Source organism: Chanodichthys erythropterus, chromosome 23, assembly GCF_024489055.1.
Source record: "Chanodichthys erythropterus isolate Z2021 chromosome 23, ASM2448905v1, whole genome shotgun sequence".
In the NCBI taxonomy this organism is placed as follows: Eukaryota; Metazoa; Chordata; class Actinopteri; order Cypriniformes; family Xenocyprididae; genus Chanodichthys; species Chanodichthys erythropterus.
In genome coordinates, this window is record NC_090243.1 from 26,948,565 (window position 1) to 26,976,525 (window position 27,961).

The 27,961-nt window shown below is 36.3% G+C and overlaps 1 protein-coding gene across 5 annotated transcripts in view; it reads left to right on the forward strand.

Moving 5' to 3' along the window:
• The first annotated feature begins 3,664 nt into the window (after positions 1–3,664).
• The window catches only part of nck1b (NCK adaptor protein 1b), a 68,051-nt gene continuing 43,754 nt past the window's right edge, over positions 3,665–27,961 (forward strand). Inside the window, exon 1 of one of the 5 annotated variants that reach the window (XM_067378161.1) lies at positions 3,665–3,818. The gene's annotated coding sequence lies outside the window, so the exon portion shown is untranslated. Of the gene's footprint in view, positions 3,819–16,074; positions 16,093–26,056; positions 26,074–26,368; positions 26,442–26,648; positions 26,665–27,961 lie in introns of those variants that run through there. The other 4 variants (XM_067378165.1, XM_067378166.1, XM_067378162.1 and 1 more) reach the window with 4 other exon arrangements.

The following is a 27,961-nucleotide window of genomic DNA, read 5'->3' on the forward strand; positions in this document are numbered from 1 at the left end:
ATGGCAGAGCATGACATTTCTCTAATGTTCCACAAGGTGGCACTTCAGAGACATTTTTTCTCTTAAAGGAATAGTTCACCCAAAATTTTTACTCAGCTTCACATTGTTTCATATCAGTATGATGGGCTTTTTTGGAATACAAAAGGGGAAATCTGAAGAATCTTTATGCAACTCTTTTCAATACAGTTTTTTCAAAGCTCTAAAATGGACCCAAAAAGCACCATAAAAAGTCCACTGCAACTTGTGCACTATATATTTAAAGATGACCTATTATGCCCCTTTTACAAGATGTAATATAAGTCTCTGGTGTCCCCAGAATGTGTCTGTGAAGTTTCAGCTCAAAATCCCCCACAGATCATTTATTATAGCTTGCCAAATTTGCCCCTATTTGGATGTGAGCAAAAACACACAATTTTTGTGTGTGTCCCTTTAAATGCAAATGAGCTGCTGCTCCCGCCTCCTTTCCAGAAGAGGGCGGAGCTTTAACAGCTCAACAACAACAAAGCTGGAGAATCTCACGCAGCCAAAATGAGGATTGTCAGTAACAGTGTTCAGCCTTACATTGTTCAAACCGGAGTCGACACTGATGGTTTCTGAATTTTAGTGGATAAATTTATGTAGTTGCTGTGGAGTTGATCCAACCCATCCACTAGCATGTTCATCTTTTGTGCAAATCCAGTGTTGAATTGACCCTCGTTTGTGAAGCAGTCCGGTGTAAAATGACGGCATGACAACAACACTCTTCTACAACAACTCTTCCTCTTCTCTAAAGCAGCCCAACATGGCCCCGCCCCCTTTGTTGTGTATTCTCAGGGGCGGGGTTTATGTAAATTTTGGGGTTTGTAATGTCACCAACCCAGGAAGAAGCTCGTTGTAATTTCTACCAGCCGTTTGTTGCAGTCCTTAAAAAGTGATTTCTATAAAAGAAAATACCTCCCTTTGCACTGAACTTAAAGTGTTGTAACTTTGCACATGTTGTTTATGCTCAAACAGCAACATTACACACTAACTAAAGTTAAAAAAGGGAAATCATAATCAAAGACCCCTTTGAATGACTTTATATGTCTTATGGTGTATTTTTGTTCATTTATGGCATGTTTTTTCTGTATGAATCTCAATAACAGCGTGAAATAACAGGGTTTGGAACAAAATGGTTTCTCTATTATTTTATAAAAGAAGAGTAAAACAGTCAGCCTTTAATATTAGTCACATGAGTCCATTGAGTGAAGTCACGTTATAATTCATGTCTGAATCTGGAAGCTCAGACCACTGATTCCCTCTGATTCTCGGGGTGTCGACAGTTTTCATAAGGACAGGAGAAGGCAGGGCTGGTACAGGACACGTACAGTAACGTCCATCTGTTAGGACAGGAAACAGATTGCATCCTGCAGCGTGTTGTGCACACATCTAATGGCTCTATCAGCCATGCGTGAGGGACTTTGAATATGGTCATATCAATGTAACTCATTCACGTTCAAGATAAGGTGATTGCAAATTCAGAAGGCTGGACGTACATACAATGCATCCTTATGATCTTATGACGTAGGTCCAAAAGTTTGAGACCACTGCTTTTATTTTTCTAATTTAAAACAAAGTTTTTTATTACAAATTATATTGTCAACATAAAATGACAGCAGCACTCAAGCTGACATGAACTCCAAACATTTTACAAATGTGTGTATTTGATTTGTGACAGAAATCTTAGTTTTAAAATATTCATATATTTAATATTGATCAATTTTTCATCATACCTTTGTTTCAATTTTCAGATTTAATAATAATATTTAAAAAAAAAAACATTCATGTAATCTCTAACTTTTGCACAACATGAATCAACGGTAACAATCAATCCCCAAATAACTAACAGTAATGTAATGCGTTATAATAAAATATAGTAATATTATACAATATTAAACAGTATGTTGATAATATTGACAATATTATTATTATTTATAGGTATTATTAAGTGATGGTCTTCTTCAACATTGACTAATATGGTTATGCAACTGGTAAAATCTTCTGGGCCATAAGCAAACAAAATGTGTGTGAAATAATCTCTTTTACTGTGTGAAATAATGTCTTTTAATATAATATAATATAATATAATATAATATAATATAAAATAATATAATATAATATAATATAATATAATATAATATAATATAATATAATATAATATAATATAATATAATATTAGTGCTGTCAAATGATTAATCACAATCTAAATATTTTATATATAAATATAACACTTTTCTCTCTTTATATATATATATATATATATATATATATATATATATATATGCACATATATTTTGAAACAATACTGTTATTTTGGATGTGATTAATCACGATGAATCGTTTGACAGCCCTATATATAATATAATATAATATAATATAATATAATATAATATAATATAATATAATATAATATAATATAATATAATATAATATAATATAATATAATGTAATGTAATGTAATATAATGTAATATAATATAATATAATATTAGTGCTGTCAAATGATTAATCACAATATAAATATTTTATATATAAATATAACACTTTTCTCTCTTTATATATATATATATATATATATATATATATATATATATATATATATATATATATATATATATATATATATATGCACATATATTTTGAAACAATACTGTTATTTTGGATGTGATTAATCACGATTAATCGTTTGACAGCACTATATATAATATAATATAATATAATATAATATAATATAATATAATATAATATAATATAATATAATATAATATAATATAATATAATATAATATATATTATGTAATATATACATATATTATAAAAAATATTTTGGATGCGATTAATCACGATTAATCATTCGACAGCACTATACATTTTATATATATATATATATATATATATATATATATATATATATATATATATATATATATATATATATATTGAAACAATACTGTTATTTTGGATGTGATTAATCACGATTAATCGTTTGACAGCACTATATATAATATAATATAATATAATATAATATAATATAATATAATATAATATAATATAATATAATATAATATAATATAATATAATATAATATAATATATACATATATTATAAAAATATTTTGGATGCGATTAATCACGATTAATCATTCGACAGCACTACACATAATATAATATATATATATATATATATATATATATATATATATATATATATATATATATATATATATATATATATATATATATATATATATATATATATATATATAGTGATATATACATATATTATACATTTTTTTATTTTTGATTAATCGTTTGACATAACATAACATAACATAACCTAACATAACATAACATAACATAACATAACATAACATAACATAACATAACATAACATAACATAACATAACATAATAATTATGATTATTGCATACATTGGGAATTACTAAACTGACCTACTACCGAAACTCTACATTGCCCCGTGTTCTATATTGGGACTTTCGGGACGAGCCCAGTATGTACAATTGATGGACGTGTGCACTGACCAATGAGCAGAGAGATCGCTCTTGGTTAACCAATGGGTGAGCGAGTAAGCTGGAGACATCACGGTTCTCCTCATCAGGTTAGATAGCGCAGCGGTGCGGTGAGTCGAGCCGCAGTTCTCACGCTGGATACACAGAAAACCCTTCCCATGAACCCATCTGCGAATATGTAGCTGAAAAACACGCCTGTAATATAAATAGTGCTGATCATCGAGTGTGTGCTGGAGTCACGGGAGGCAGGGGTGCACATCGGATCATTTAAGGGTAAGATGACAGATATTTATGGGAGTTTATGGTCTGATTGGAGCGCACAGAGCTAAAGCAGTAAATCTGATGGCTCTCCTGGTTAGAAATAATGATCATAACGATAGAAATATAAGAAGAAAGGAACAATCCTGGAAATGTGTCATGGATAAATCAGTGCAATTGTAAAGGGATTGTGTCTAGGCTGTGGTCAGGCCTCACATTGCTGTGATTTACAGGACAAACTGCTTTACCTCCATAGATTTATAAAGAAAATGTTGGAAAGTGGCCCATATTTAAAGCATGGATTATACACAAACTGCTATGGTGTTTAGTTATGGCATTTACTTGGAAAAACATTGAAAGCACAATGCAGTGCTGTTAGCCTTACAGGCTCTTTGTTAAAGTCAAAGGCTGTTTTATTTGCTCTAATCTGCAAATATTGAAATTTGGACATTGTCCATTGCATGTGATTATGATTTTAGACTCTGACATCTGTTTAGATGAGCTCTCTTTATAGTTATCTGATCGTTATCTGAGAATTTCTTTCTGCATGTTGATATATTATGCAACTGTTATCAACACAACATCAAATAGACAGAGAAAACCACTAGATCTTATTTGCTGTGTGCACTTAACATCTATGTGAAAAGTTGGTTTGTTGGTCATTTCAGTGTGGAATCTGTTTTTATAAATCAGCTTTGTTCATTTGAATGTAATGTTACAGTACCTGATGTTTTCTTCATTACTTTAACATTGCACTGTGAGTATCAAATTTGTGTGAGATTTCTCAGCAAACGCAGAAGTTCCTCGCAGATCAAGATGACAAAAGGTCTAGTCTAGTCACTTTAGTGTCTAGTGTGCTTGATCTAACTTAAAATTAATAATAAACAGTTGCAATTAAGACATTGGAATGAGATTATTTACTCCTCTACCCATTATTCGGCATAGAAAAGGTAGAAGTAATGTTTTTCTTAACATTCATAGTTTTAAGGAGCGTAACATGGGTTTTTAACTCATTTTGTCTGAATATTCTTAAATCAAGATTACGTGAGAAGCAAAATGATATAAGATATACATTTTTTTTTTTTTTTTGCCTAAAACGAAAAAAATGTCTAACATTGTCAAAAATGTAATCTCTTCAATAATTTTGCTTCTCAAGTAAATGTATCTCCATTTAAGAATGTTTAGATATTTGTACTGGAAAACAAGATACAAATATTAGATAAGAAATTATCCCACCTCACATTCCTTAAAATAAGGAATGTTAAGAAATTACATTTATATGTTCCTTTTCTATACAGAATAATGGCTAGACGAATAAATAATCTCATTCTTAAAGGGTTAGTTCACCCAAAAATGAAATTTCTGGCTTTAATTACTCACCTTCATGTCGTTCCACACCCGTATGACCTTCATTTGTCTTCAGAACACAAATTCAGATATTTTTAATGAAATTCGAGAAGTTTCTGTCCCTTCAAAGAGATTCAACGCAATTACCACTTTCAAGCTCCAGAAAGGTAGACATCAGAAAGGTAATCCATGTGACCCAAGTGGTTTAAACTCAGTTTTATGAAGTGACACAAGTGCTTTGTTTGTGCAAAAAACTTTATTTACAAAATATTATCCAAAGCATGTTCAAGCGTCATCTCTCTCATGAACACAAATCGCATGCGTCGTGATGCTCTCGTGAACACGCATTGCAGGTCAATAGTTCTCCAACCTATACGCCTATATAGGTCATTTGTCACTTCCCTGAAATCCGACTCATATGAGCGTTTACTAAAGTTGCGCCCCTATCGACAACAGGACACTTTCATTTTAATCATACTTTGGGTTTCACGTAGTTTAATTGATAGAGCATTGCAATATATACAATCGTGATCAGGCAATCGTGGGTTCGATCCCAGGGAACACGTGCTCATAAAGTGTATATGCACTATAAATCACTAAAGGTAGGTTTAGGGGTGGGATGGATGTAGTCGTTAATAATTTTTTTTTTTTTTGAGTTTTGCTAAATGGAAATAGGAGAAATGGTGTAAAGTCCTATTTTGATTGGTAACGACAGTCATACATCATTTCATGACAGACGTAACACAAGACTGTCATTGTTTTTACACCAGCTAGAGGGTGCATGACTTTAATTTATTTATATAAATAAATATATGTCGTAATAAAGTGCTTGAAAAACGACCTATAGGGTTGTTTTTTTTTTTTTTTGGAGGACAGTCTGATATTTTAGTAAGTAATAAATTGTTTTTTTTGTGCAAACAAATTTGCGGCATTTGCGTTGCTTCATAAAATTGAGGTTAAATCACTGGAGTGACATAGATTACTTTAATGATGTCTTTACTACCTTTCATGAGCTTGAAAGTGGTAGTTGTGTTGGATCTCTTTTAGGGCTGGGACAATATTATCGATGCATCAAGATTCATGGATCGATTCTGATATTTTCCAAATGCATCACAAATCGATTCTGGGCTTAGTTTTTAAGCACATGCTCTAATGCTCACTAAGAAGAGCACTCGTGCGTTCGGCTGAGAATGTATTCGCACCTCAGAATGCTTTTATGACGTGAGATTAATTTAAACAGCCCACTGCAGACACCCTTGTAATTAGGGCTGGGCGATATATATCGCATGCGATTGTCATGCGCATTTCGTCAGTAAAGCCGGTTCCCTGATTACCGGATGAATGAATCGCCTTCGATAATGAACATGATATTGCGTAGCTTGTCAGTGATCTACAGTTCTGTCTATTAAATGGCGCTCCATTTGAAAGCAGGTGATGGTGATTTAGCGGTAATCAGGGAACCGGCTTTACTGACAAAATGCGCGTGACAATCACATGCGATATATCGCCCAGCCCTACTTGTAATTCACTTCAACCTTTTCAAACTTTATAAGTGATTATTTAATAGAAGGTTGAAGTTGTGTGTGTGTATAAGGAATTGGAAGGAAGCAGAGTACAGCTGTTTCTAAAGCACACAGCGCCATCTGCTGTTGAAAACTAAGCTCAGATTCGTTTTTAGAGAGAATCTCGATACATACGGAAAATATCAGAATGGATCCAGAATCATTTCTCGATTCGCGATGCCCAGCCCTAGTGTCTATGGAGGGACAGAAAGCTCTCAGATTTTATTATAAAATGTCTTATTTTGTGTTCCGAAGATGAGCGAAGGTCTTACGGATGTGGAATGACACGGGTGAGTAATTGATGACAGGTGAACTATCCCTTTAATATTTTTTACACACATTACTGTTCACGCTCAACCATTCAGCCCTGTTACCCATTGTAAGAAATAATGGTGAAACCAATATTTTTTCTTTAAATTCTGGGAAATATAAGTTTATTGATGATTACAAACAACATTTGATCCAAATTAGTAAGCCCTTACTGATAGAAAGATAAATTCATGCTTAGTTTGCAACCCTGTTACCCCTTCTGGCAACAGGGTTGCAAATTCAGAATAAATGCAAGGTTTTAAACTGTTATACATCCCAAACTAAGAAAAAACCCATAGAAAATTGATAGAAAAAACCCTTTCATTATATGATTTTTTTTATTTTCAGGGACAATTTGTACCCTTTCCATGGAAAGTGCCAAGTATTATTTTTTGCTTTGTAACTCCTCCCACACTACTTGTGAATAATAATATCCTTAAATCATGCAGAATGTTAAGGAGCGATGTGCTATCACTTTTCTAAGGGATGATTTTTGCCTGATCATGAAGATAAAATGGGCAAAAGATTTCCATATACTTGCATTGAAGGTGGGACCCGAGTCATATCAACAGATCAGAATATCACAGAGACTTGAGCGTGGGCTCTCTTTGTTGTGTTTTTTTTTTTTTTTTTTACAGCCGCATTGCAACATGCTAACAACCAGAACACCTTAGCAACCACATAGTAAAGCTCTGGCAAACACCCACAACTTCATAGCAAGGCACATGCATTGCCAAAATTTCTTACTGAAATGTAAAAATAGTTATTTGGTAATATTTGTTACAGGATGTTTTTTTTTCCAGTTGATCACAAGTGTTGTTTGTGGCCTGTGGGGTGCGGTGCATTGCCCTGCAGAAATCTGCACACTTCACCTCCTGTCAGAGTGTCAACTCCTGCACCTTTATTTGTTGTTGTTTACCGTATCTGTCTTGTTGTGTCCCAAATGACGTACTGTAAACACCATGTACTCAACCATCAAGTGTTTGATGTTGGATGACAAAATAGCCTTCTAAACCGCAGAGTTTTATACCCCCTTCCCTTTTGGCTATGGAAGCAAAACCAAAATTCCACACTTTTCTTACAAAAATGCATCGCTTCCCTTCAGAAGGCCTTTATTAACCCCCTGGAGCCGTATGGATTATTTTTATGATGGATGCATGTGCTTTTTTGTAAAGACTCGTAACTCCAAAACTATAGCATGGAGAGTCAAAAGGTTGGAATTGTTTGAAAGAAAATTAAATTAAATGTTTTAAAAATTACATTTTTAAATAAAAATAAATTAAATTTGGACATTCTCATGCTGAGAAACTGCTAATAAAAGGCAAAAAAAAGGGGAAATTGTACATATCTTTCTAATTTGACATGCAATATCTCAGGAAGGAAATAAGGTAGGGGAACAATTGCGACTACATGTGAGCTGCATCTGGATCAAATTTTGTGGTTATCGCATGAAGAAATAAAAAGTTACAGCATTTGGAACCAAGGTAGCCATTTTGTTTAGCCCTTGACGCCCCATAATGGGCAGTTTTTAACGAGGAATATCTCGTGACTCATTTAAATCGGGAACATCCACTGTAAGTAATGATGTGCCATTTTCTACGATCTATGCATGTTTTATGAAGTTATTATTGAAAATGCCACGTGAAAGCTACATTTTAGTTTAGCATCTGTGCGCTTGTGTGGTTTTATGTGTCGTAATTCCGTGAGGCATATCTTGTGATTGCCTTATTGGGTTATGTAGATGTTGGACTCGTTTTAATCGTGAGAATCTGCTGCAAATTTCCACAATTGGAGCATGTTTCATGAAGTTACGAGTGTAAACGTGACATAAATGCTGCATCGGTATATTATTTACATATGGGTCTTGCGGGGCTTCACGTACTCGCTCACTTTTAGTCGAAGCCCAAAACAATTACACTCGTTGTATTCTACTCTGAAACCTTTCAAATGACATATAACACGTGATTATCTGAGCTGTATGATGTTTTTGACACATTGCAGTACATAATACAAAAAATATTTCATAAATTATGAAAACTTTTTTTCAGCAAATAACTCAGCACTAGGAGTTAATCAGATTGGCTACATTCATTGTAAAGTTCAGACTCTAAGCTTTCAAATGACACCTATTTTGTGTTGATCAAGGCAAAAAGAGAAGGCGGTACTCCCCGTTTTAGCGGGATGACTCAGCTGAGTAGTTGGATGCATTAAAAAGTTTCTAAGCTTTAAAATGTCAGTGGTTGCTTAGTAATTTGATTATGAATTTTTTCGTGGGTGGTGGTGTCCCGCCGCCGGTACACTTTGGGCTTAAGGGGTCAATATATATCTCTGATTTGTGTTCATCTGAAAGAAGATAGTCATATGCACCTAGGATGGCTTGAGTGCAAGTAAATTATGGGATCATTTTCATTTTTGGGTGAACTGTCCCTTTAATTCAACAGTTTTTGCTCTCGTACTGAAATTGGTATTTAGAATCATAAACTTTTTACTGGCAGTTGGTACCGACTACTGAAATTTTGGTACCCTGACAACCCTAAGTAGCACAGTGAAATGGAAAACTCATTCTTGTGTGAATGTATCCTTAGAATAACCCATGACTCACCTTCGTTCTTATTTTAATTCTTCACACACATATTCATACACACCTGGTCCAGCCAGTGACTCAGCTGTTAATATACCCCTTTCTGTGCTGTCAGTCTGCGTATTTTGTGTTTATCTGGTGGCGCAGGGTAAGGCCTGTATGACTGAGCTTGACATTATCTGAATTACAGGGATGAGCAGTCATAACTACTGTTATTTGATTCTCTGCTGTAGTCATATTAAAGCAACCCAGTATTCACTGTCTGTGAGACGGCTGAGATACAGTAGCAGCTTTTTTCTTTTTTGCTTTTTCCATGACCTCACAGTTGTGTGTATAGATGTTTTGGGGGCCCGGGGCCTGTTGCAGCTGGTGAGCAGTGCAGTTTCTGTAATTATTGTCACACTGACAGGTCTCTCCACAGCCTCTCATTAAGTTAAAAAAGAGCGAGAGCTAGAGAGCAAACTCGAATGAATGAGTGAGAGACATTTTGTCTGAGGCCCCAGATCCCGCTGAGCCGAGGGGCCCGGGATCAAGGAGAAAGGGTTGGGAAAATGGTGAAAGCAGCTATTTATATTTTGCCATTTCCTCCATGAGGAGAGTCACCCCATGAACTAGATTCACTGAAATTGGACGATGTATCTGCGGTCTGCGGGGACTCATCTCTTTTCTTCACCCCACCGTCCCCAAACGTGCTTCTGGAAACACAGCGGCCTCTTTCAGTGCTTGCGACCCCCAGCTCTCAGAGCAGCACCTGCTGTTCAGACGCCTGCAGTGACGTGGCATTGAGTCGCCGCACGTGTCTGTCTTTCACTGCTTTTGTCAGTGCAGTAAGCCAAATGCTACTGCATTATTACATTTCTGGGTCTTTAAGTTTGCTAAGACTGTGCTTGGCCTGAAATATGCTTTTACTGTGACTTGTTTTGTTTTGTTCTATACTGAATATTTGCTTATTCAGCACAATTTAAACATGTTATAAATTTTTTTTTCTTTTTCAAATGGATGTAATACATTGTTTTAATATTAAGTAAAATATATACATTTTATATTAAAATATTATATTTTAATATTATGTTTTAATAGGGGTGGTGCGGGGGAGCTTTGTAATTTGAATATGACTGTTTTTAAATGTTAAACAAAGTCATTGTAATGATTACAAATTATACGTTTTAACCACTTGGTGGAATTGTCGTTCCCTTCATCATTCGCTGTGGTAGCGTGTCAAATCATTCACAGGTATAAATATGAAGCTATTGTGCACTCAAGTGATTTTGAATTAATATTTCATGTCGATATAAAGTGGTTATATACTGTTGATCGTGGTATTCATATCACTGCCGACTCTATAAAACATTTGCAAGGAATACTAACAATACTGAGCTCTGAGAGCCCCCTAGTGGTCGGGAGCATTTCTGTACTGTTGTGGCTTTATTCCGTTGTGTTGTGGCTTTATTTCGTTGTGTTATGGCTTTATTCCGTTGTGTTGTGGCTTTATTTTGTGTTGTGGCTTTATTTCGTTGTGTTATGGCTTTATTTTGTTGTGTTGTGGCTTGATTCCGTTGTGTTGTGGCTCGTTTCCGTTGTGCTGTGGCTTTATTTCGTTGTGTTGTGGCTTTATTTTGTTGTGTTGTGGCTCGTTTCCGTTGTGTTGTGGCTTTATTTTGTTGTGTTGTGGCTTTATTTTGTTGTGTTGTGGCTCGTTTCCGTTGTGTTGTGGCTTTATTTTGTTGTGTTGTGGCTTGTTTCCGTTGTGTTGTGGCTTTATTTTGTTGTGTTGTGTTGTGGCTCGATTCTGTTGTGTTGTGGCTCGTTTCCGTTGTGCTGTGGCTTTATTTTGTTGTGTTGTGGCTCGTTTCCGTTGTGTTGTGGCTCGTTTCCGTTGTGTTGTGGCTTGTTTCCGTTGTGTTGTGGCTTTATTTTGTTGTGTTGTGGCTTGATTCCGTTGTGTTGTGGCTTGTTTCCGTTGTGTTGTGGCTCGTTTCCGTTGTGTTGTGGCTTTATTTTGTTGTGTTGTGGCTTTATTCCGTTGTGTTGTGGCTTTATTCCGTTGTGTTGTGGCTTTATTTCGTTGTGTTATGGCTTTATTCCGTTGTGTTGTGGCTTTATTTTGTGTTGTGGCTTTATTCCGTTGTGTTGTGGCTCGTTTCCGTTGTGTTGTGGCTTTATTTTGTTGTGTTGTGGCTTTATTCCGTTGTGTTGTGGCTTTATTTCGTTGTGTTATGGCTTTATTCCGTTGTGTTGTGGCTTTATTTTGTGTTGTGGCTTTATTCCGTTGTGTTGTGGCTCGTTTCCGTTGTGTTGTGGCTTTATTTTGTTGTGTTGTGGCTTGATTCCGTTGTGTTGTGGCTCGTTTCCGTTGTGTTGTGGCTTTATTTTGTTGTGTTGTGGCTTTATTCCGTTGTGTTGTGGCTTTATTCCGTTGTGTTGTGGCTTTATTTCGTTGTGTTATGGCTTTATTCCGTTGTGTTGTGGCTTTATTTTGTGTTGTGGCTTTATTCCGTTGTGTTGTGGCTTTATTTTGTTGTGTTGTGGCTTGATTCCGTTGTGTTGTGGCTCGTTTCCGTTGTGCTGTGGCTTTATTTCGTTGTGTTGTGGCTTTATTTTGTTGTGTTGTGGCTCGTTTCCGTTGTGTTGTGGCTTTATTTTGTTGTGTTGTGGCTTTATTTTGTTGTGTTGTGGCTCGTTTCCGTTGTGTTGTGGCTTTATTTTGTTGTGTTGTGGCTTGTTTCCGTTGTGTTGTGGCTTTATTTTGTTGTGTTGTGGCTTTATTTTGTTGTGTTGTGGCTTGATTCCGTTGTGTTGTGGCTCGTTTCCGTTGTGTTGTGGCTCGTTTCCGTTGTGTTGTGGCTCGTTTCCGTTGTGTTGTGGCTTTATTTTGTTGTGTTGTGGCTTTATTTTGTTGTGTTGTGGCTCGTTTCCGTTGTGTTGTGGCTTTATTTTGTTGTGTTGTGGCTTGTTTCCGTTGTGTTGTGGCTTTATTTTGTTGTGTTGTGGCTTTATTTTGTTGTGTTGTGGCTTTATTTTGTTGTGTTGTGGCTTGATTCCGTTGTGTTGTGGCTTTATTTTGTTGTGTTGTGGCTTTATTTTGTTGTGTTGTGGCTCGTTTCCGTTGTGTTGTGGCTTTATTTTGTTGTGTTGTGGCTTTATTTTGTTGTGTTGTGGCTCGTTTCCGTTGTGTTGTGGCTTTATTTTGTTGTGTTGTGGCTTGTTTCCGTTGTGTTGTGGCTTTATTTTGTTGTGTTGTGGCTTTATTTTGTTGTGTTGTGGCTTTATTTTGTTGTGTTGTGGCTTTATTTTGTTGTGTTGTGGCTTGATTCCGTTGTGTTGTGGCTTGTTTCCGTTGTGTTGTGGCTCGTTTCCGTTGTGTTGTGGCTTTATTTTGTTGTGTTGTGGCTTGTTTCCGTTGTGTTGTGGCTTTATTTTGTTGTGTTGTGTTGTGGCTCGATTCTGTTGTGTTGTGGCTCGTTTCCGTTGTGCTGTGGCTTTATTTTGTTGTGTTGTGGCTCGTTTCCGTTGTGTTGTGGCTTGTTTCCGTTGTGTTGTGGCTTGTTTCCGTTGTGTTGTGGCTCGTTTCCGTTGTGTTGTGGCTTGTTTCCGTTGTGTTGTGGCTCGTTTCCGTTGTGTTGTGGCTCGTTTCCGTTGTGTTGTGGCTTGTTTCCGTTGTGTTGTGGCTTGTTTCCGTTGTGTTGTGGCTCGTTTCCGTTGTGTTGTGGCTTGTTTCCGTTGTGTTGTGGCTTTATTTTGTTGTGTTGTGGCTTGATTCCGTTGTGTTGTGGCTTGTTTCCGTTGTGTTGTGGCTCGTTTCCGTTGTGTTGTGGCTTTATTTTGTTGTGTTGTGGCTTGTTTCCGTTGTGTTGTGGCTTTATTTTGTTGTGTTGTGTTGTGGCTCGATTCTGTTGTGTTGTGGCTCGTTTCCGTTGTGTTGTGGCTTGTTTCCGTTGTGTTGTGGCTTTATTTTGTTGTGTTGTGGCTTGATTCCGTTGTGTTGTGGCTTGTTTCCGTTGTGTTGTGGCTCGTTTCCGTTGTGTTGTGGCTTTATTTTGTTGTGTTGTGGCTTTATTCCGTTGTGTTGTGGCTTTATTCCGTTGTGTTGTGGCTTTATTTCGTTGTGTTATGGCTTTATTCCGTTGTGTTGTGGCTTTATTTTGTGTTGTGGCTTTATTCCGTTGTGTTGTGGCTCGTTTCCGTTGTGTTGTGGCTTTATTTTGTTGTGTTGTGGCTTTATTCCGTTGTGTTGTGGCTTTATTTCGTTGTGTTATGGCTTTATTCCGTTGTGTTGTGGCTTTATTTTGTGTTGTGGCTTTATTCCGTTGTGTTGTGGCTCGTTTCCGTTGTGTTGTGGCTTTATTTTGTTGTGTTGTGGCTTGATTCCGTTGTGTTGTGGCTCGTTTCCGTTGTGTTGTGGCTTTATTTTGTTGTGTTGTGGCTTTATTCCGTTGTGTTGTGGCTTTATTCCGTTGTGTTGTGGCTTTATTTCGTTGTGTTATGGCTTTATTCCGTTGTGTTGTGGCTTTATTTTGTGTTGTGGCTTTATTCCGTTGTGTTGTGGCTTTATTTTGTTGTGTTGTGGCTTGATTCCGTTGTGTTGTGGCTCGTTTCCGTTGTGCTGTGGCTTTATTTCGTTGTGTTGTGGCTTTATTTTGTTGTGTTGTGGCTCGTTTCCGTTGTGTTGTGGCTTTATTTTGTTGTGTTGTGGCTTTATTTTGTTGGGTTGTGGCTCGTTTCTGTTGTGTTGTGGCTTTATTTTGTTGTGGCTTTATTTTGTTGTGTTGTGGCTCGTTTCCGTTGTGTTGTGGCTCGTTTCCGTTGTGTTGTGGCTCGTTTCCGTTGTGTTGAGGCTCGTTTCCGTCGTGTTGTGGCTCGGTTTCCGTCGTGTTGAGGCTCGTTTCCGTCGTGTTGTGGCTCGGTTTCCGTCGTGTTGAGGCTCGTTTCCGTCGTGTTGAGGCTCGTTTCCGTCGTGTTGAGGCTCGTTTCCGTCGTGTTGAGGCTCGTTTCCGTCGTGTTGTGGCTCGGTTTCCGTCGTGTTGAGGCTCGTTTCCGTCGTGTTGAGGCTCGTTTCCGTCGTGTTGAGGCTCGTTTCCGTCGTGTTGAGGCTCGTTTCCGTCGCGTTGAGGCTCGTTTCCGTTGTGTTGTGGCTCGATTCCGTTGTGTTGTGAACTAATGTTTGCTTTTTTAATTTTGTTGTGTTGTGCACTACTGGGCCACTGTAACGAACTACTGCTATGGCAGAGCAACATTTTGAAGAGAATCTTGCTTGACATGTTTAAATATGATTAACTACCTAAATAACACATTGGTTTAATGGCACAGACATTTGAAGGTAACTCTATCGCCCTCTTGAGTACTGAGGTGTGTTACAGTCGCAGGAACACAAGAATGTGTTAATTATGCACAATGACACAGCAGGCTTGCATTTCATTTGCTTTTATGTATATTTACTTCTGTTTCTGGACTTATATAACATAAAAATAAGTGTAAGACACTGAAAAGATGGAAGTAGTGTGTCTCAGGAAACTGCTGCAATACTTAAATCTGCCCTAATTTACTCAACACGTGTTTCTGTTCTCTGTTTCACAGCAATGGTGTTTGCTTGAGTAAGCCCATATAGTTAAACCTGCTCAAGCAAACACAATGAGGTCACATGGGAGAAACTTTTATGTGTGAACACTTTTATAGCCCAAAGATGATTGTTGTTGTTGTTGTTGTTGTTGTTGTTTTTTAATTAAAAATAACTTTTTTGTGCTATATGAAGGTCACATAAGTTTTTACTGTATTTCTGCTAGTTTTCAAGTAATTTCTGTAACTAACTATTATTTTTACATTTTTCTCAGACAGAGATTTTCATAAATTATGAAATTTATTTTAAAAACAAAGTATGACTCGGCTGTTGTCATTTCCACCATGACCATCAAATTTTTTTACCAAATCTTAGTGTACTTTATTAACCAAGAACACACAAATGTCAGAAGAGCTTGAGATGAAATCTGAGACATGATGTTTGAAGAAAATAGAGAAAACTTGGTAAATATCGCTTGTGAACAGAATATTTTATTGTGCATCATTTTCCAATCAACCTGAAATTATGCGAACAAATATTGGAAATATTAGGATGTAGAAATGATATCCATAAAGCTTTAGTAAGACAAATAAATTGGCCTTGTATTTAAACTGTTTACTTTGTAATTTCCACCACCGAATAGAAGATTTGAGATGTGCTGCAAATGACATTTGTTGGTTCAGAAAAATGACAGTATTCTTCTGTGATGAATGTTGAGTATTGTTTGTAGACAAGATGGCAAGATTGTGAAAAGTGTGTTGTAAGAGCTATGTCTACATGAAGTGCCCAACAGGAGCGCTCTGTCCATACTGTTGCCTGTGGTTGTAAGTTTTAAGATGTTATTTTTAAAGAAGGTCTAAACGAGAACAAAGTGGTAATAGAAAATGTGTTTATGGTTATCATGCAGTTTTCGGTTCTGTATTCAGAGATTCATGGGTAAGCATCTCAGTTTATTGTGGTTTGATTTAAACCGTGATGGACGAGTCTGTTGTGCCATTTCCTCTTTATATTTCAGTGTCGTTTCATCACCTATCAGGGCCTGAAAACAGCCACAGGCTGTTGAGCTCACCATCAGATAGGGCTGCAACAAACAATTATTTTGATAATCGATTCATCTAATGATGATGATTAGAACAATTAATCGACTAATTATTGATTAATTCACTGATTAATTAGTAGTCTTTGATTATTCAACTTTGGAAGATGCTCCTTTCTAGAAGTCACTTTTCTAGCTAACTAATAAGTTTATGGTCATTGAATGGCTTTCCTGTGGTAAATGTTACATGACATTGGGCATATTCCAATCGGAGGTGAGCATCCCTATGCCCTGCTCACTCTGAAGGGCTGATCCCTTGAAGTGGGGACTTTAGAGGGAGTAAGGCACATGTGTGTATGTACATTTATAATGAAGTTTTTAAAAATGTGCTTTAAATGTTTTTGATCTGCTCTTAACCTTATAATAAGCATTAAACACATCTCTTACCTATGAAACTTTTTAAAATGTAATATGAAATGCATGACAAAAATGTGTGTAATATATCACAACAAAACAAAACGACTTCTGTTCATACGTTAACTCCAACTTTCCTGCCATATCTAGATTTAAAATGAATCATGAAGACTTGTCACCCTGGGTCACATGACCATAAACAATTAAATTAAAACTTGTAGTGACCATTGCATGTTCCCTTTCCCTATAAAGTAAAATATTTACCGACCGCCTTCTGTATTCAACTTACAAAGAAAGTGTAACGCCTCTCGCACTTCAAAACACTTACGCTACATCCTACGCCTTCCATATTCAACTTACAGAAAAAGTGTAACTTGCTCTGACAACGGCAGTGATGTCTCGCGCATATCAATGAGTGCTAGACATCACTGCCATTGTCAGAGCGCGATCAGACCTCACTAAGCGAGTGCTGAACGCAGTTGGACATAGTGGTGTATTAGAGGTAAAAAATGATATAAATACTGTTCGGTTTCTCACACAAACCGATCGTTTCGTGTCTTAGGACATCAATGTGTCGTCACGAGACACAGGGTTTAATTTGGATTTGTCAATGCAAGTTTTTTCGACTCTTACTGTTCGAGTTCCCATTCACTTGCATTATAAGACTGACAGACCGCAACGGTGGGAGTTAAAAATCATCATTTGTGTTCTACTGAAGAAACAAAGTCACCTACATCTTGGATGCCCTGGGGGTAAACAGATAAACATCAAATTTTCATTTTTGGGTGAACTATCCCTTTAATATGTCACAATTACGATTACGATTCCATGTTGAATTTTAAGTTGATGTGTGTGTGTACTATAGGGTTTGTATAACATAAACGTACATGCGTCACCTGTGTGTTTGAACAGGAAAAATGGAGAAACTGAAATATTTTAGCATTTGACCTTGATCTTTAAATAGGCCAAGAGAAAAACAGGTGTTTGGTGTGTCTGTTTTGCACTTATCTTGTTCACTCTTGTGATGAATTTGAATGCAGTGCTGCAGGATTCAGTGCACTAATGTCTCCTGGTAGCTTGTTTTCCGTTGTGGCAGGACTTCTATCTGTTAGAAATAAGATGATACAGTGGAAGATAAAGCCACTATATCCACTTCACCTGTTAAAAGCATTAATTTTGTAGATGTGAAATCTGTGTGGTTAAGTGCAGCAGGGAATTTTTTAGTCATACAGGAGTTGAGAAGAGAAGATTTTCTGTCATCCATTCTTTAAAGTCACAATGAAACCAAATTGACCATTCTTGGCATACTGCAGTATTTATTATAATAGAATTTTGTGCACATCGTTTTTAAATTCATGTTCCCTCATTATCTTTAATCAAAATAACTTCCCCTCTTGCAGCAACATCTCCTCTCTTCTCAAACCGTGTAGGGCCCTATAATTTCCGCGATCACGGAATCGCGGACGAAATCGCAGAATCCATTCATGAAAACGGAATTTACTATATAACGCAAATGTCACGGAATTTGTCAAATTTTTGATGAATTAAAAGCGGGTCAGTACACGTAAACTAAATTGTGATATAGACTAGTGACTGAATATTAAACCGCAAAAAGATTATTTAAACATGAATCCTGCATGCCTGTGTGCCTCTGAAATGAATGACGCGGAAGCGCACTTTCATTTACCTCACACTGCCTTGCACGCACGCACGCACGCACGCACGTTGAAGCACATGCAACGCTCGCAGTGTTTTTGTCCTCTGTCGCCTCACTATATGAACGCACAAATTCATCTCCAGAGCTGCTCTGAAAGTCACTTCATCAGCATTTAACCGCTTCGTTTGAGAAAACTACCGTCATAAACACAGAAAAACTAAAGCTCTAGGAAAACTGTCAAAATAAAAGTTTGATTTAACTTGACAAACATATTACTGTTGTACAGTAGAATTTAGATAAATTAATTTAATAATAAATTATTAAAATATATTTTAAACAATCTCTGTTTCTTCCATGTTTTAATTTTAACAGTAAAGCTCTGTTTGTGCAACACATTGCTTGACAAAAAAGATTAATTTCATGATTAAAAGATAAATTAAATGGTATTCGTTCATTTGATTGCCAGAAAAAATTAAATGCACAGCAGAACTTCTGAATAAAAAAAATAAAAAATAATATTTTTAAATTAATTAATATTGTTGTTTTTAAGAATTCAATTAATTAGACATGCTTTTGATTGCTAAAATTAAATTTAACCATTAAATTTGAGTCAAAAAATAAATAAAAAGGAAAAAAAAACAGAATCCAGAAAAATTAAAACGGAATTTGGGAAAAAATAAAACGGAATTTGGGAAAAAAATAAAACAGTTTTTATAGGGCCCTATGTGAGCTCTGGCAAGAGCGACGCGGTGCGTCTTGGACGGTGAGAGCATCGAGGAGAGTTGAAGTCAGGTCAACTTTATGGTAATGAGCTATAACGCGGTTCAGCGGCAACCAATCGGAATGTAGACACAAGATCCATCAATAGCAAACCACAACCATCCAACCATTCAGTCAATTCCACAGGTACAAAAAGAAGGCTCACCTTACATTTGTTCTAGGTCAAGAAGCCATTTCATTTGGATAAGCATCACAATAGGGAAGAAAAGAATATCGCATTTTATGCTGACTTTAATGAACATGTAAGTCACTAGTTAAAGGGATAGTTCACCCAAAAATGAAAATTTGATGTTTATCTGCTTCCCCCCAGGGCATCCAAGATGTAGGTGACTTTGTAGTGGTTTCTCGCACAAACCGATCGTTTCGTGTCTTAGGACATCAATGTGTCGTCATGAGCCGCAGGGTTTAATTTGGATTTGTCTGTGCATGTTTTTTGACTCTTATAGATTGTGTTACCATTCACTCGCATTATAAGACTTACAGTTAAAAATCATCATTTGTGTTATACTGAAGAAAACAAAGTCACCTACATCTTGGATGCCCTGGGGGTAAGCAGATAAACATCAAATTTTCATTTTTGGGTGAACTATCCCTTAAAGTATGTGTAAAAACGTAATCACTTAGTCAATGGTGTGACAGTAATGCAGTGCATGTAAACGTGAACTTGCATTAAAGGGATAGTTCACCCAAAAATGAACATGATCCCATGATTTACTCACCCTCAACCCATCCTAGGTGTATATGACTATCTTCTTTCAGACGAACACAATCTGAGATATATATTTAAAAATATCCTGGCTCTTCCAAGCTTTATAATGGTAGGTCGTCTGCTGGAAGCTAGTTATTTGAATTTATAAAGTTTTAAATATTTTTCTTACAAAAACACATCGCTTTGCTTCAGAAGGCCTTTATTAACCCCCTGGAGCTGTATGGATTACTTTTATGTAATCCATACGTATTATGTAAACCCCCCCCACACCCTGTAATCATGGGATAATCATGATTTACTCATAATCATTTTTGGGTGAACTATCCCTTTAAGCAGCTTTCTCACATGTACACATACTGAACAAGAACAACAATTGGGTCTTTTTCAATTCAAGCTCACTTTTTGAGTCAGCTGAAAGTCTGAATTTGGTCCATATAGGTAGGTTGTAGTTGTGCACACACTATCGAACATGCACACTAAATGATTACAGAAGTAAAACTGGACATCATAGACTGAACAACTGAGGTTTGCACACCACCAAAATTTCCCTCAAAGTTGTTCCAAACACAAACCCATACAGAAATGTCCCTTGTTGCTAGGAGGCACACGACACATGGAAAAAAGTGTTCTAAAATCTGCTCAAGATATCAAACATGTATGATATCCTCCGACTGGATGGAATCATAAACTGAATGGAAATCTTTTTTGTTTGTTTTTTTTTTAAATCAGAGTTCTGTCAAATCTGTCAACTCAGCATCTTTTGGCAGCTAGAGCTGACTCATCCAGACTGCTGATCAGGCTGAAAAATCTGGGAAAAAAATTGTAGTTTATTCCAGACTTCGTTGTTTAGTGTATGAAGTCTAGTTTCTTTGTAACCAGTCTACACGTCTACAAGTGCATGTTGCTTAGTGTTTTAAAATCTCTTCAGATTTTAAATGTTGTGTAGTGTATTTCAGCCTCATTTAACCTCTTAGTATTACTGAAAAATTGACCTAAAATGCCTAAAAAAGGCATACCCAAAGAAAATTGCATGCTGTTCTTGAACCATTTGGAGTATATGGATGGTATTGACACTGACCGTATGTATAACAGTTTAAACTGAAAACTTTGTTAAAGTCTTATTGCCTAAAGGCAGTTCTTGGCTATTTTAAGCTACAAAGTGCTACATGATATTAAGCAAAAATATGGCTCTGCAAAAAAGCAGGGACGTTTTGTATTCTCAAAATAGGTTCTGTGGTAAAACAGCTATAGGGATAATTCATTTTATTAGGCCTTGTGGGGAAATGGATGGTTAAATTATGATCATGCCGTTACCACATGGTGTAATGCATTTGGTCTGATTCTTTTGTAATGCCGAAAGGGCCTTAAAATGACTCCAGACTGAGATATAAAAGCTGCCTTATTTTAACTTGTCATTTATTAGTGCTTTTATTGGCGATTGACTCCTGAATATGAATTGGATTATGAATACATTTTGTGAAGAAACAAAATGTAAAGTCATGCAGATTCACTGCTACAGTGCAAATGTCATGTCTGGTTTCCAAACTATTGCTGTGCTTTTGAGGTACTTTTAGCAGTTTTATTGTGACATTGTGAGTGTGATTGCTTAGAAAAGTGATTGTACATCTGGCTTACATGATTTGAGGTATCATTCAGCACAAACGGTTATGAGTTACGTACTGAAGTTACTACTTAGGGTTAGGGGTTTGTTGAAATATGAATTGCAGTAACTATTCAAATACACTGGAGGTCTGTTAGCACGATCATAAGTCTGATCATGAGTGGTTTTATTATGGAAAATGTCAAAGGAAGCCCTGAGGGAGTTTTCAGCACAAAGATATTAAGGTCCTTTTGTGAAGAGAGCAGATTCCTTGTATGACTTTTGCTCTAGTCAAGTGGTCGTCCCCTGACGGAGCTCTATATAAAGGCATAATAAACTGAATGTGTGTTTCAGGGGCTTGCGTAGCCATCCTGTTTAACACTTGCGTAAGCAGACCGAGACTCCATACTCTGCCTAAATCAACAGGCCTGGATTTCTCCTCTAAACCTCACGCCGACATTAGCGCCACATAAATGACTATTGGATGATCAAGTTTTGTGTGTTCAGCTGCTTTGATATTATATGGTCTTCTTCATTGACAGGGGGTATGGGATATCTGAACCTTGGCTTGGATGATATACACGCACCAAGATGTCTTCTTTAAAGATGATGAATTGGTTTTAAACTTGAGCTTTTATAAGGCTGTGCAAGTTGGAAAATAGGATGAGTGCCTATGGAAAACAGTTTTCCCTGCTTTCTTGAATTAAAGGGATAGTTCACCCAAAAATAATTGTCATTTATTTACTCACCTTCATGTTGTTTCAAATTGATATTTAGTAATTTGTTAACGCTGCTCTTTTCATACAATGAAAACTGTATGAAAAAATCTATGGGACTGAACTATATAGGGTATTGAAAATGAAGATTTCAAAAGGAAAGAATGAGAATCTAGAAGGATATTAAGATATCTTGAATAATTTTAGAGTTACAGGCATGCAAACGTTGAAAAAGGAGTATTTTATGACAGGTATGTTCTATGCAATTGAGTTAATAGAAAAACACAAGATACATTTTTAGTTTCAACATTTATTTGTTCTTCAGATATTCCTCTTTAAAATAAAAAAAAGTATCAGCTGTATGCAAAGTGACCCACATTTGGTTTTTGACCAGTGAAAATGTGTACAATTTACCAGTTTACTCATGGAGCCGCATTAAGATCTCCATATCTCTGGGATTGAACCATCGAGGGACTTTAAAATAAAGATACCAAAGGTAAAGTTTAAGAACCAGTATCTAAAAGGATATTTAGATATCTTTAATACTTGAGTTACAGGCATGCAAACTTGACGCAAAAATAAATAAAAAATAAATAAATGAAGTGCTTTTTGCTATTTTTGAATGGTCACCGTTGGCATATAATGAAACAAAGATTGCTAAAATCAACAGATTTTACTAATAGACCTACCAATCTCTGTGTAAAACTAAAATAATGATGCTGCCATCTTTCTAAAGTCATTTTTACAACTCTGTAAATTGGCACCCGATTTCTGGTAAAAGTGGTAATTTTGACCCCCTCTACAAAATAGTGGATTACAAAGTAAATGTGACATTTAATATTTTGGTTTTTCTGCACTATTTATGTTTGTCTTTCTACAGAAGATATATTACCAGAATCCAAAATTTAAGCCAGGGAAGTTTCCTAAATTTGGTTGATTTGACACGGAATGACCCAAAACTCTTTTCGCAACAAACCATAATTCCACTTTTAAAAAAATGATGGGTTGTTTTAACTCTTGTTTCGGTCAGAAATGGACAACCCCAACCATTGTCTTAAATTAACTTTGGTAAATTTAAACCAGTGGTTTGATTGGTCCATATTTGAAAAAACCCAGCATTTTTTAGTGCAGTTTGCAAAATCAAGCATCAAAACAGACTTGTAGTTTTTGTACAACTAAAATAAATAAGCAGCTGACTCCAAAAGCCTCACATTGGCTGTGCTTGCTCTTACATTTAAAAATAAGGTGAAAAAGGTTTTTTTTTTTTTTTTAAAACTGAAGTCCTTATTAATTGAAAATCTCTCCTTCCAGTCACTCTGAGCATTTATTGAAACTAAACTGTATTGACGCAACAACAACGATCCCATATTTACATATCAGCACCTAGTGTTACTTATTTTGCATGTAAAAATGTTAACCAATCAGAAAACATTATTTACATATAGCAGTCTTAAAGGTGCAGTAACAAAAACATTGCTATATTCTGAACGGAGTAAAATGGACATGACAAAACAAATTATTAACTGTTTTGTGTTATAACCATGACTAACAATTTAACTGGACTTCAGATAAACTAAAAGCATACTAACGTAGAATGTATACATCCTGACTGTAGAGTATTGTAAAAGTTTTCACTGTTTAAATGTTTAGCTCCTGTCGATACGCTCTAACACCACGTCAGTTCAATCTCTTCTGGTTTAAGGTCCTCTGCTACTATTCCATTAGTGTGTGTGATGTGTCAAAGGAAGTGAGGCAGTGCCGGAGGGGGAAAATACTCCGATTGCATTCCGGCAGGCACCAGAGCCCTGTGATTTGAGCTGCCTGTCAGAGGCGTTATGTTACAGCGTCTAGGGGCTCGCACTGGGCCGGCTGACGGCTACTGCTAGTCTATCGGAGTGAACAGTTCTACCTCATAAACTACTGTGTGATCCAGTCTGCTGGCTCAGTATTGAGTCATGGAATGGAATTTGGAGTTTTATGATGTAATCTGTTTGAATCAGTGGACTTGTATGTTGGTACAGACTGAGATTCTAAGTTTAAACTATTACGCCATCAGTCAAATTCTCCGCACCGTTGAGGATCATACTGGTTTTTGACTCATTTTGAGGTGGACATGACGAGTTCAGTGCAAAGGGAGATATTTTCTTTTACAGAAATTGCTTTTTAAGGACTACAACAAATGGCTAGTAGGGACTACAACAAGCTTCTTCCCAGGTTGGTGACATCACAAACCCCATAATTTACATATACCCCACCCCTGAGAATACACAACAAAGGAGGTGAGGCCATGTTGGGCTGCTTTAGAGAAGAGGAAGAGTTGTTGTAGTAGAGTTTTGTTGTCATGCCGTCATTTTATGCTGGACTGCTTCATAAACGAGGATCAATTCAATGCTGGGTTTTGCTTACTTAAAACTTAATCTTAAACAACTTAAATTTATCCACTAACCATTCAGAAACATCCAGTTTCATTCTAAAAGTTGTATCTTCTTCCTGAGTCTCTCCATCAGTGTCGACTCCGGTTTGAACAATGTAAGGCTGAACACCGTTACTGACAATCCTCATTTTTGCTGCACGAGATTCTCCAGCTTTGTTGTTGTTGAGCAACCGAATCACGAGCTGTTAAAGCTCCGCCCTCTTCTGGAAAGCGGGCTGGGAGCAGCAGCTCATTTGCATTTAAAGGGACACACAAAAACGGCATGTTTTTGCTCAAACCCAAATAGAGGCAAATTTGTAAGTAGCCATGAAATCAAAATGGACTACTTCATAAATGTGCATAGTTCATCAGTAAAATAAGTAGAATTAAAGTTCACTTTCAAATAAAATTTTCCTGATAATTTACTCACCCCCATGTCATCCAAGATGTCCATGTCTTTCTTTCGTCAGTCGAAATTTTTTTTTACGGTTTTTGATGAAAACATTTCAGAATTATTCTCCTTATAGTGGACTTCAATGGCCTCCAGATGGTTGATGGTCAAAATTACAGTTTCAGTGCAGCTTTAAACGATACCAGACGAGGAATAAGGGTCTTATCTAGAGAAACGATCGGTCATTTTCGAAAAAAATACAACTGTATATGCTTTATAAACACAAATTATCGGCTTGCATGTGCTTCCACTTTCCGTATTCTTCAAAAAGTTTACGCTGTATGTCCTACGCCTTCCCTATTCTACTTAAGGAATGAATGCGGCGGCAGTTTCGTTTTTTTCCGTAAGTATATAAGTATATACAGTTGTATTTTTTTGGGGGAGGGGAATTACCAATTGTTTCACTAGATAAGACTCTTATTCCACGTCTGGTATCGTTTAAAGCCTTTTGAAGCTGCACTGAAACTGTCATTATGACCTTCAACCGTTTGGAGGCAATTGAAGTCAACTATAAGGAGAATAATCCTGGAATGTTTTCATCAAAAACCTTCATTTCTTTTCGAGTGAAGAAAGAAAGACATGAACATCTTGGATGATATGGGGGTGAGTAAATTATCAGGAATTTTTTTATTTTAAAGTGAACTAATCCTTTAAAATCAACTAGTAATATATCAAACTAAGCAAATCATTGAAGTCCCACCCCTAAAATTTTTCCCACTCAGTATTCAGCTTCATTCTGAAATGTGTGACCTTAGGGAAGGTAAATGCTTTTTCATGTTGTCTATTAAAAGGAGAACATTTGTCTAGACACACTGAGACATTCAGTGTGATCAGTACTGATGGATGGATATACTTTCCTGATCCTTAGGTGAAATGTATATCCATAACACATTGAATGATGCAAAGACTCGCACAAACGTACATACCGTGCTGCGGAAAGTGGCATTGCTCTGTAATTTAACCCTCATTAATTCTGTCATTCATCATTACCCATCACTCCCCTGTCTCCCCCATTCTCAGGATCTCCAAGGGCACATAAAACCATCTCCCAGCCCTTCAGATCTCTAGGGTGGGCGCCTTCGGCTGTCTGTCACTCGTCACGCAGTCGCTGAATGCTTGTCAAGCCCTGGTGGCGGAAGTGGTGAGCGACTTAATCTCCCTCTCACCTCAGTTAGACACAATGGGAGAGGAAGTTATGCACTCTTAGACTGCAGCAGTGTGTGTCAGGTGTGGTCTAGCTCTATTGCCGCAATGGTTGCAGCATTCTTAAGACATCTGTAGACCTTTGTTAGCACACTCTTTATTTTGAGTGCTTAAGGTTAGTAGTAACAAGTTTTGGTGAACCCTACAGTGGGTTACAAGAGCAAGGCCTGGATTACCTGTTAACCGACAAGCAGTTCAGATTGTTAGCAGGAATATGAACGTAAAGAAGAGGATATAATTTCACAAAGTTGTCATCAATGCCTAGACCGGAAAACGTCACTAATGAACCTGTGGTTTTCGGAAAAGGTTGGACTTCTTCCAGTTTTTGTTTGAGCAATTGAGTGTTAATTCTCAGGTAAATTATTTATTAGCACTTTACCCATAAAATAAGAATCAGAGGTGCTCGCATGTCTCGGTTTAGTTGCTAGCGTAGAGCTTTTTATATACTGTATTGCTGTGAAACCTAGGGCCTATTGTGTCACTCCTGTGTCTGCCTCTGAAGACATCATTCTAACCATGATGGAACCTCGTAAGTAACTGATTTGCAACACTTTACCACACAAAAAAAGTCTCAGTTGTTCAGTGCGATTTGTGAACTCAGTTGTGAATGTTTTGTTCACAAATCGGACATTGCTCTTGCATTTTGGAGATGGTCTAGGTTTTTTTTAAATTCAAAGTAATGAGGAAAGATATATTTATTTTAAATGTAGTAAAGTAAGATGCGACTCGCTTTCGATTACAGTAGCGTTTGATGTTAGCATGTCGTTAACAGCCAATTAATGTTAATAAATACTGATAATAGCTGCAATTGGAGCAGTCCAATTCACAGAGGAGTTATTCAGTTTGAGTTGTGGACTGAATCAACCTGTTCATTGAATCATTCAACAGTCAGTAAGAGTTTTGACCGAATAATTCTTTCAGTTAAACGGTTAACATTTTTTTAATAAATTTTATAGTTATTTTTTCAAGCTATTCTTAAAACATTTGATGCATGTTTAAAAAAAATAAAAAATCTATGTATATCAGTCAATCGCAAGTTGCGTATAAGTTGACAACTAATCCTTTACATTTTACCAGTATTCATAACAGAACAATAATGAAAATACAAGTAGCTAAAATTAAAATTATGAAATAAAACACACATTGATAGTGGCATTCATTATAAACAACATATATAAACATCAAGCTAAAACTAGTTTATTTAATATGAAACTGAAATGAATCTCTCATTAATTCTAATTTAACATTCTAATCTTGTCGGTTTGCGGTGATTGGTTAATTATTGGTTAATGAGCGTCTGTTATCAGAAAAATTAAAAGAAATACATATCCCTATACAGAATGTTTCTTATGAAGTGTAGCGCTAAAAGACTTGATGCAGAAAGAATGTCACAAAGCTAACAGCTCAGTATTCCTATTAGCATAAAAATACACATACCATAGCAATATAATAGTATATTGTAATTAGAACAAATTTCACGTTGTTTTTATTCTTTTTCTAGTGTTGGATGTAATATAATCAATTACTTTGTATGCCAAATTTTTTTTTTTGTGTCTCTGCACAATATGTTGTGAAATTGCCTGAACTGCAAAGGATTCGTGTGATACCACCTTAGAATTTCATCAAACACAAGATTTCTTAAATTTAGACTCAGACTTCATAACCCTTTTATGGTTTTTCCGGCACTGAAAAATTTTAGCGGCCGGCAAAGATTTATTCGCTCATTTAATGTGACAATACCTGCCGTTCTGCAGTGCCAATACCTGCTCATATCCGGCTGCTTTAAAACATTTTAAAATGCTCCCGTGAGTGTTTGTTTTAGTGCT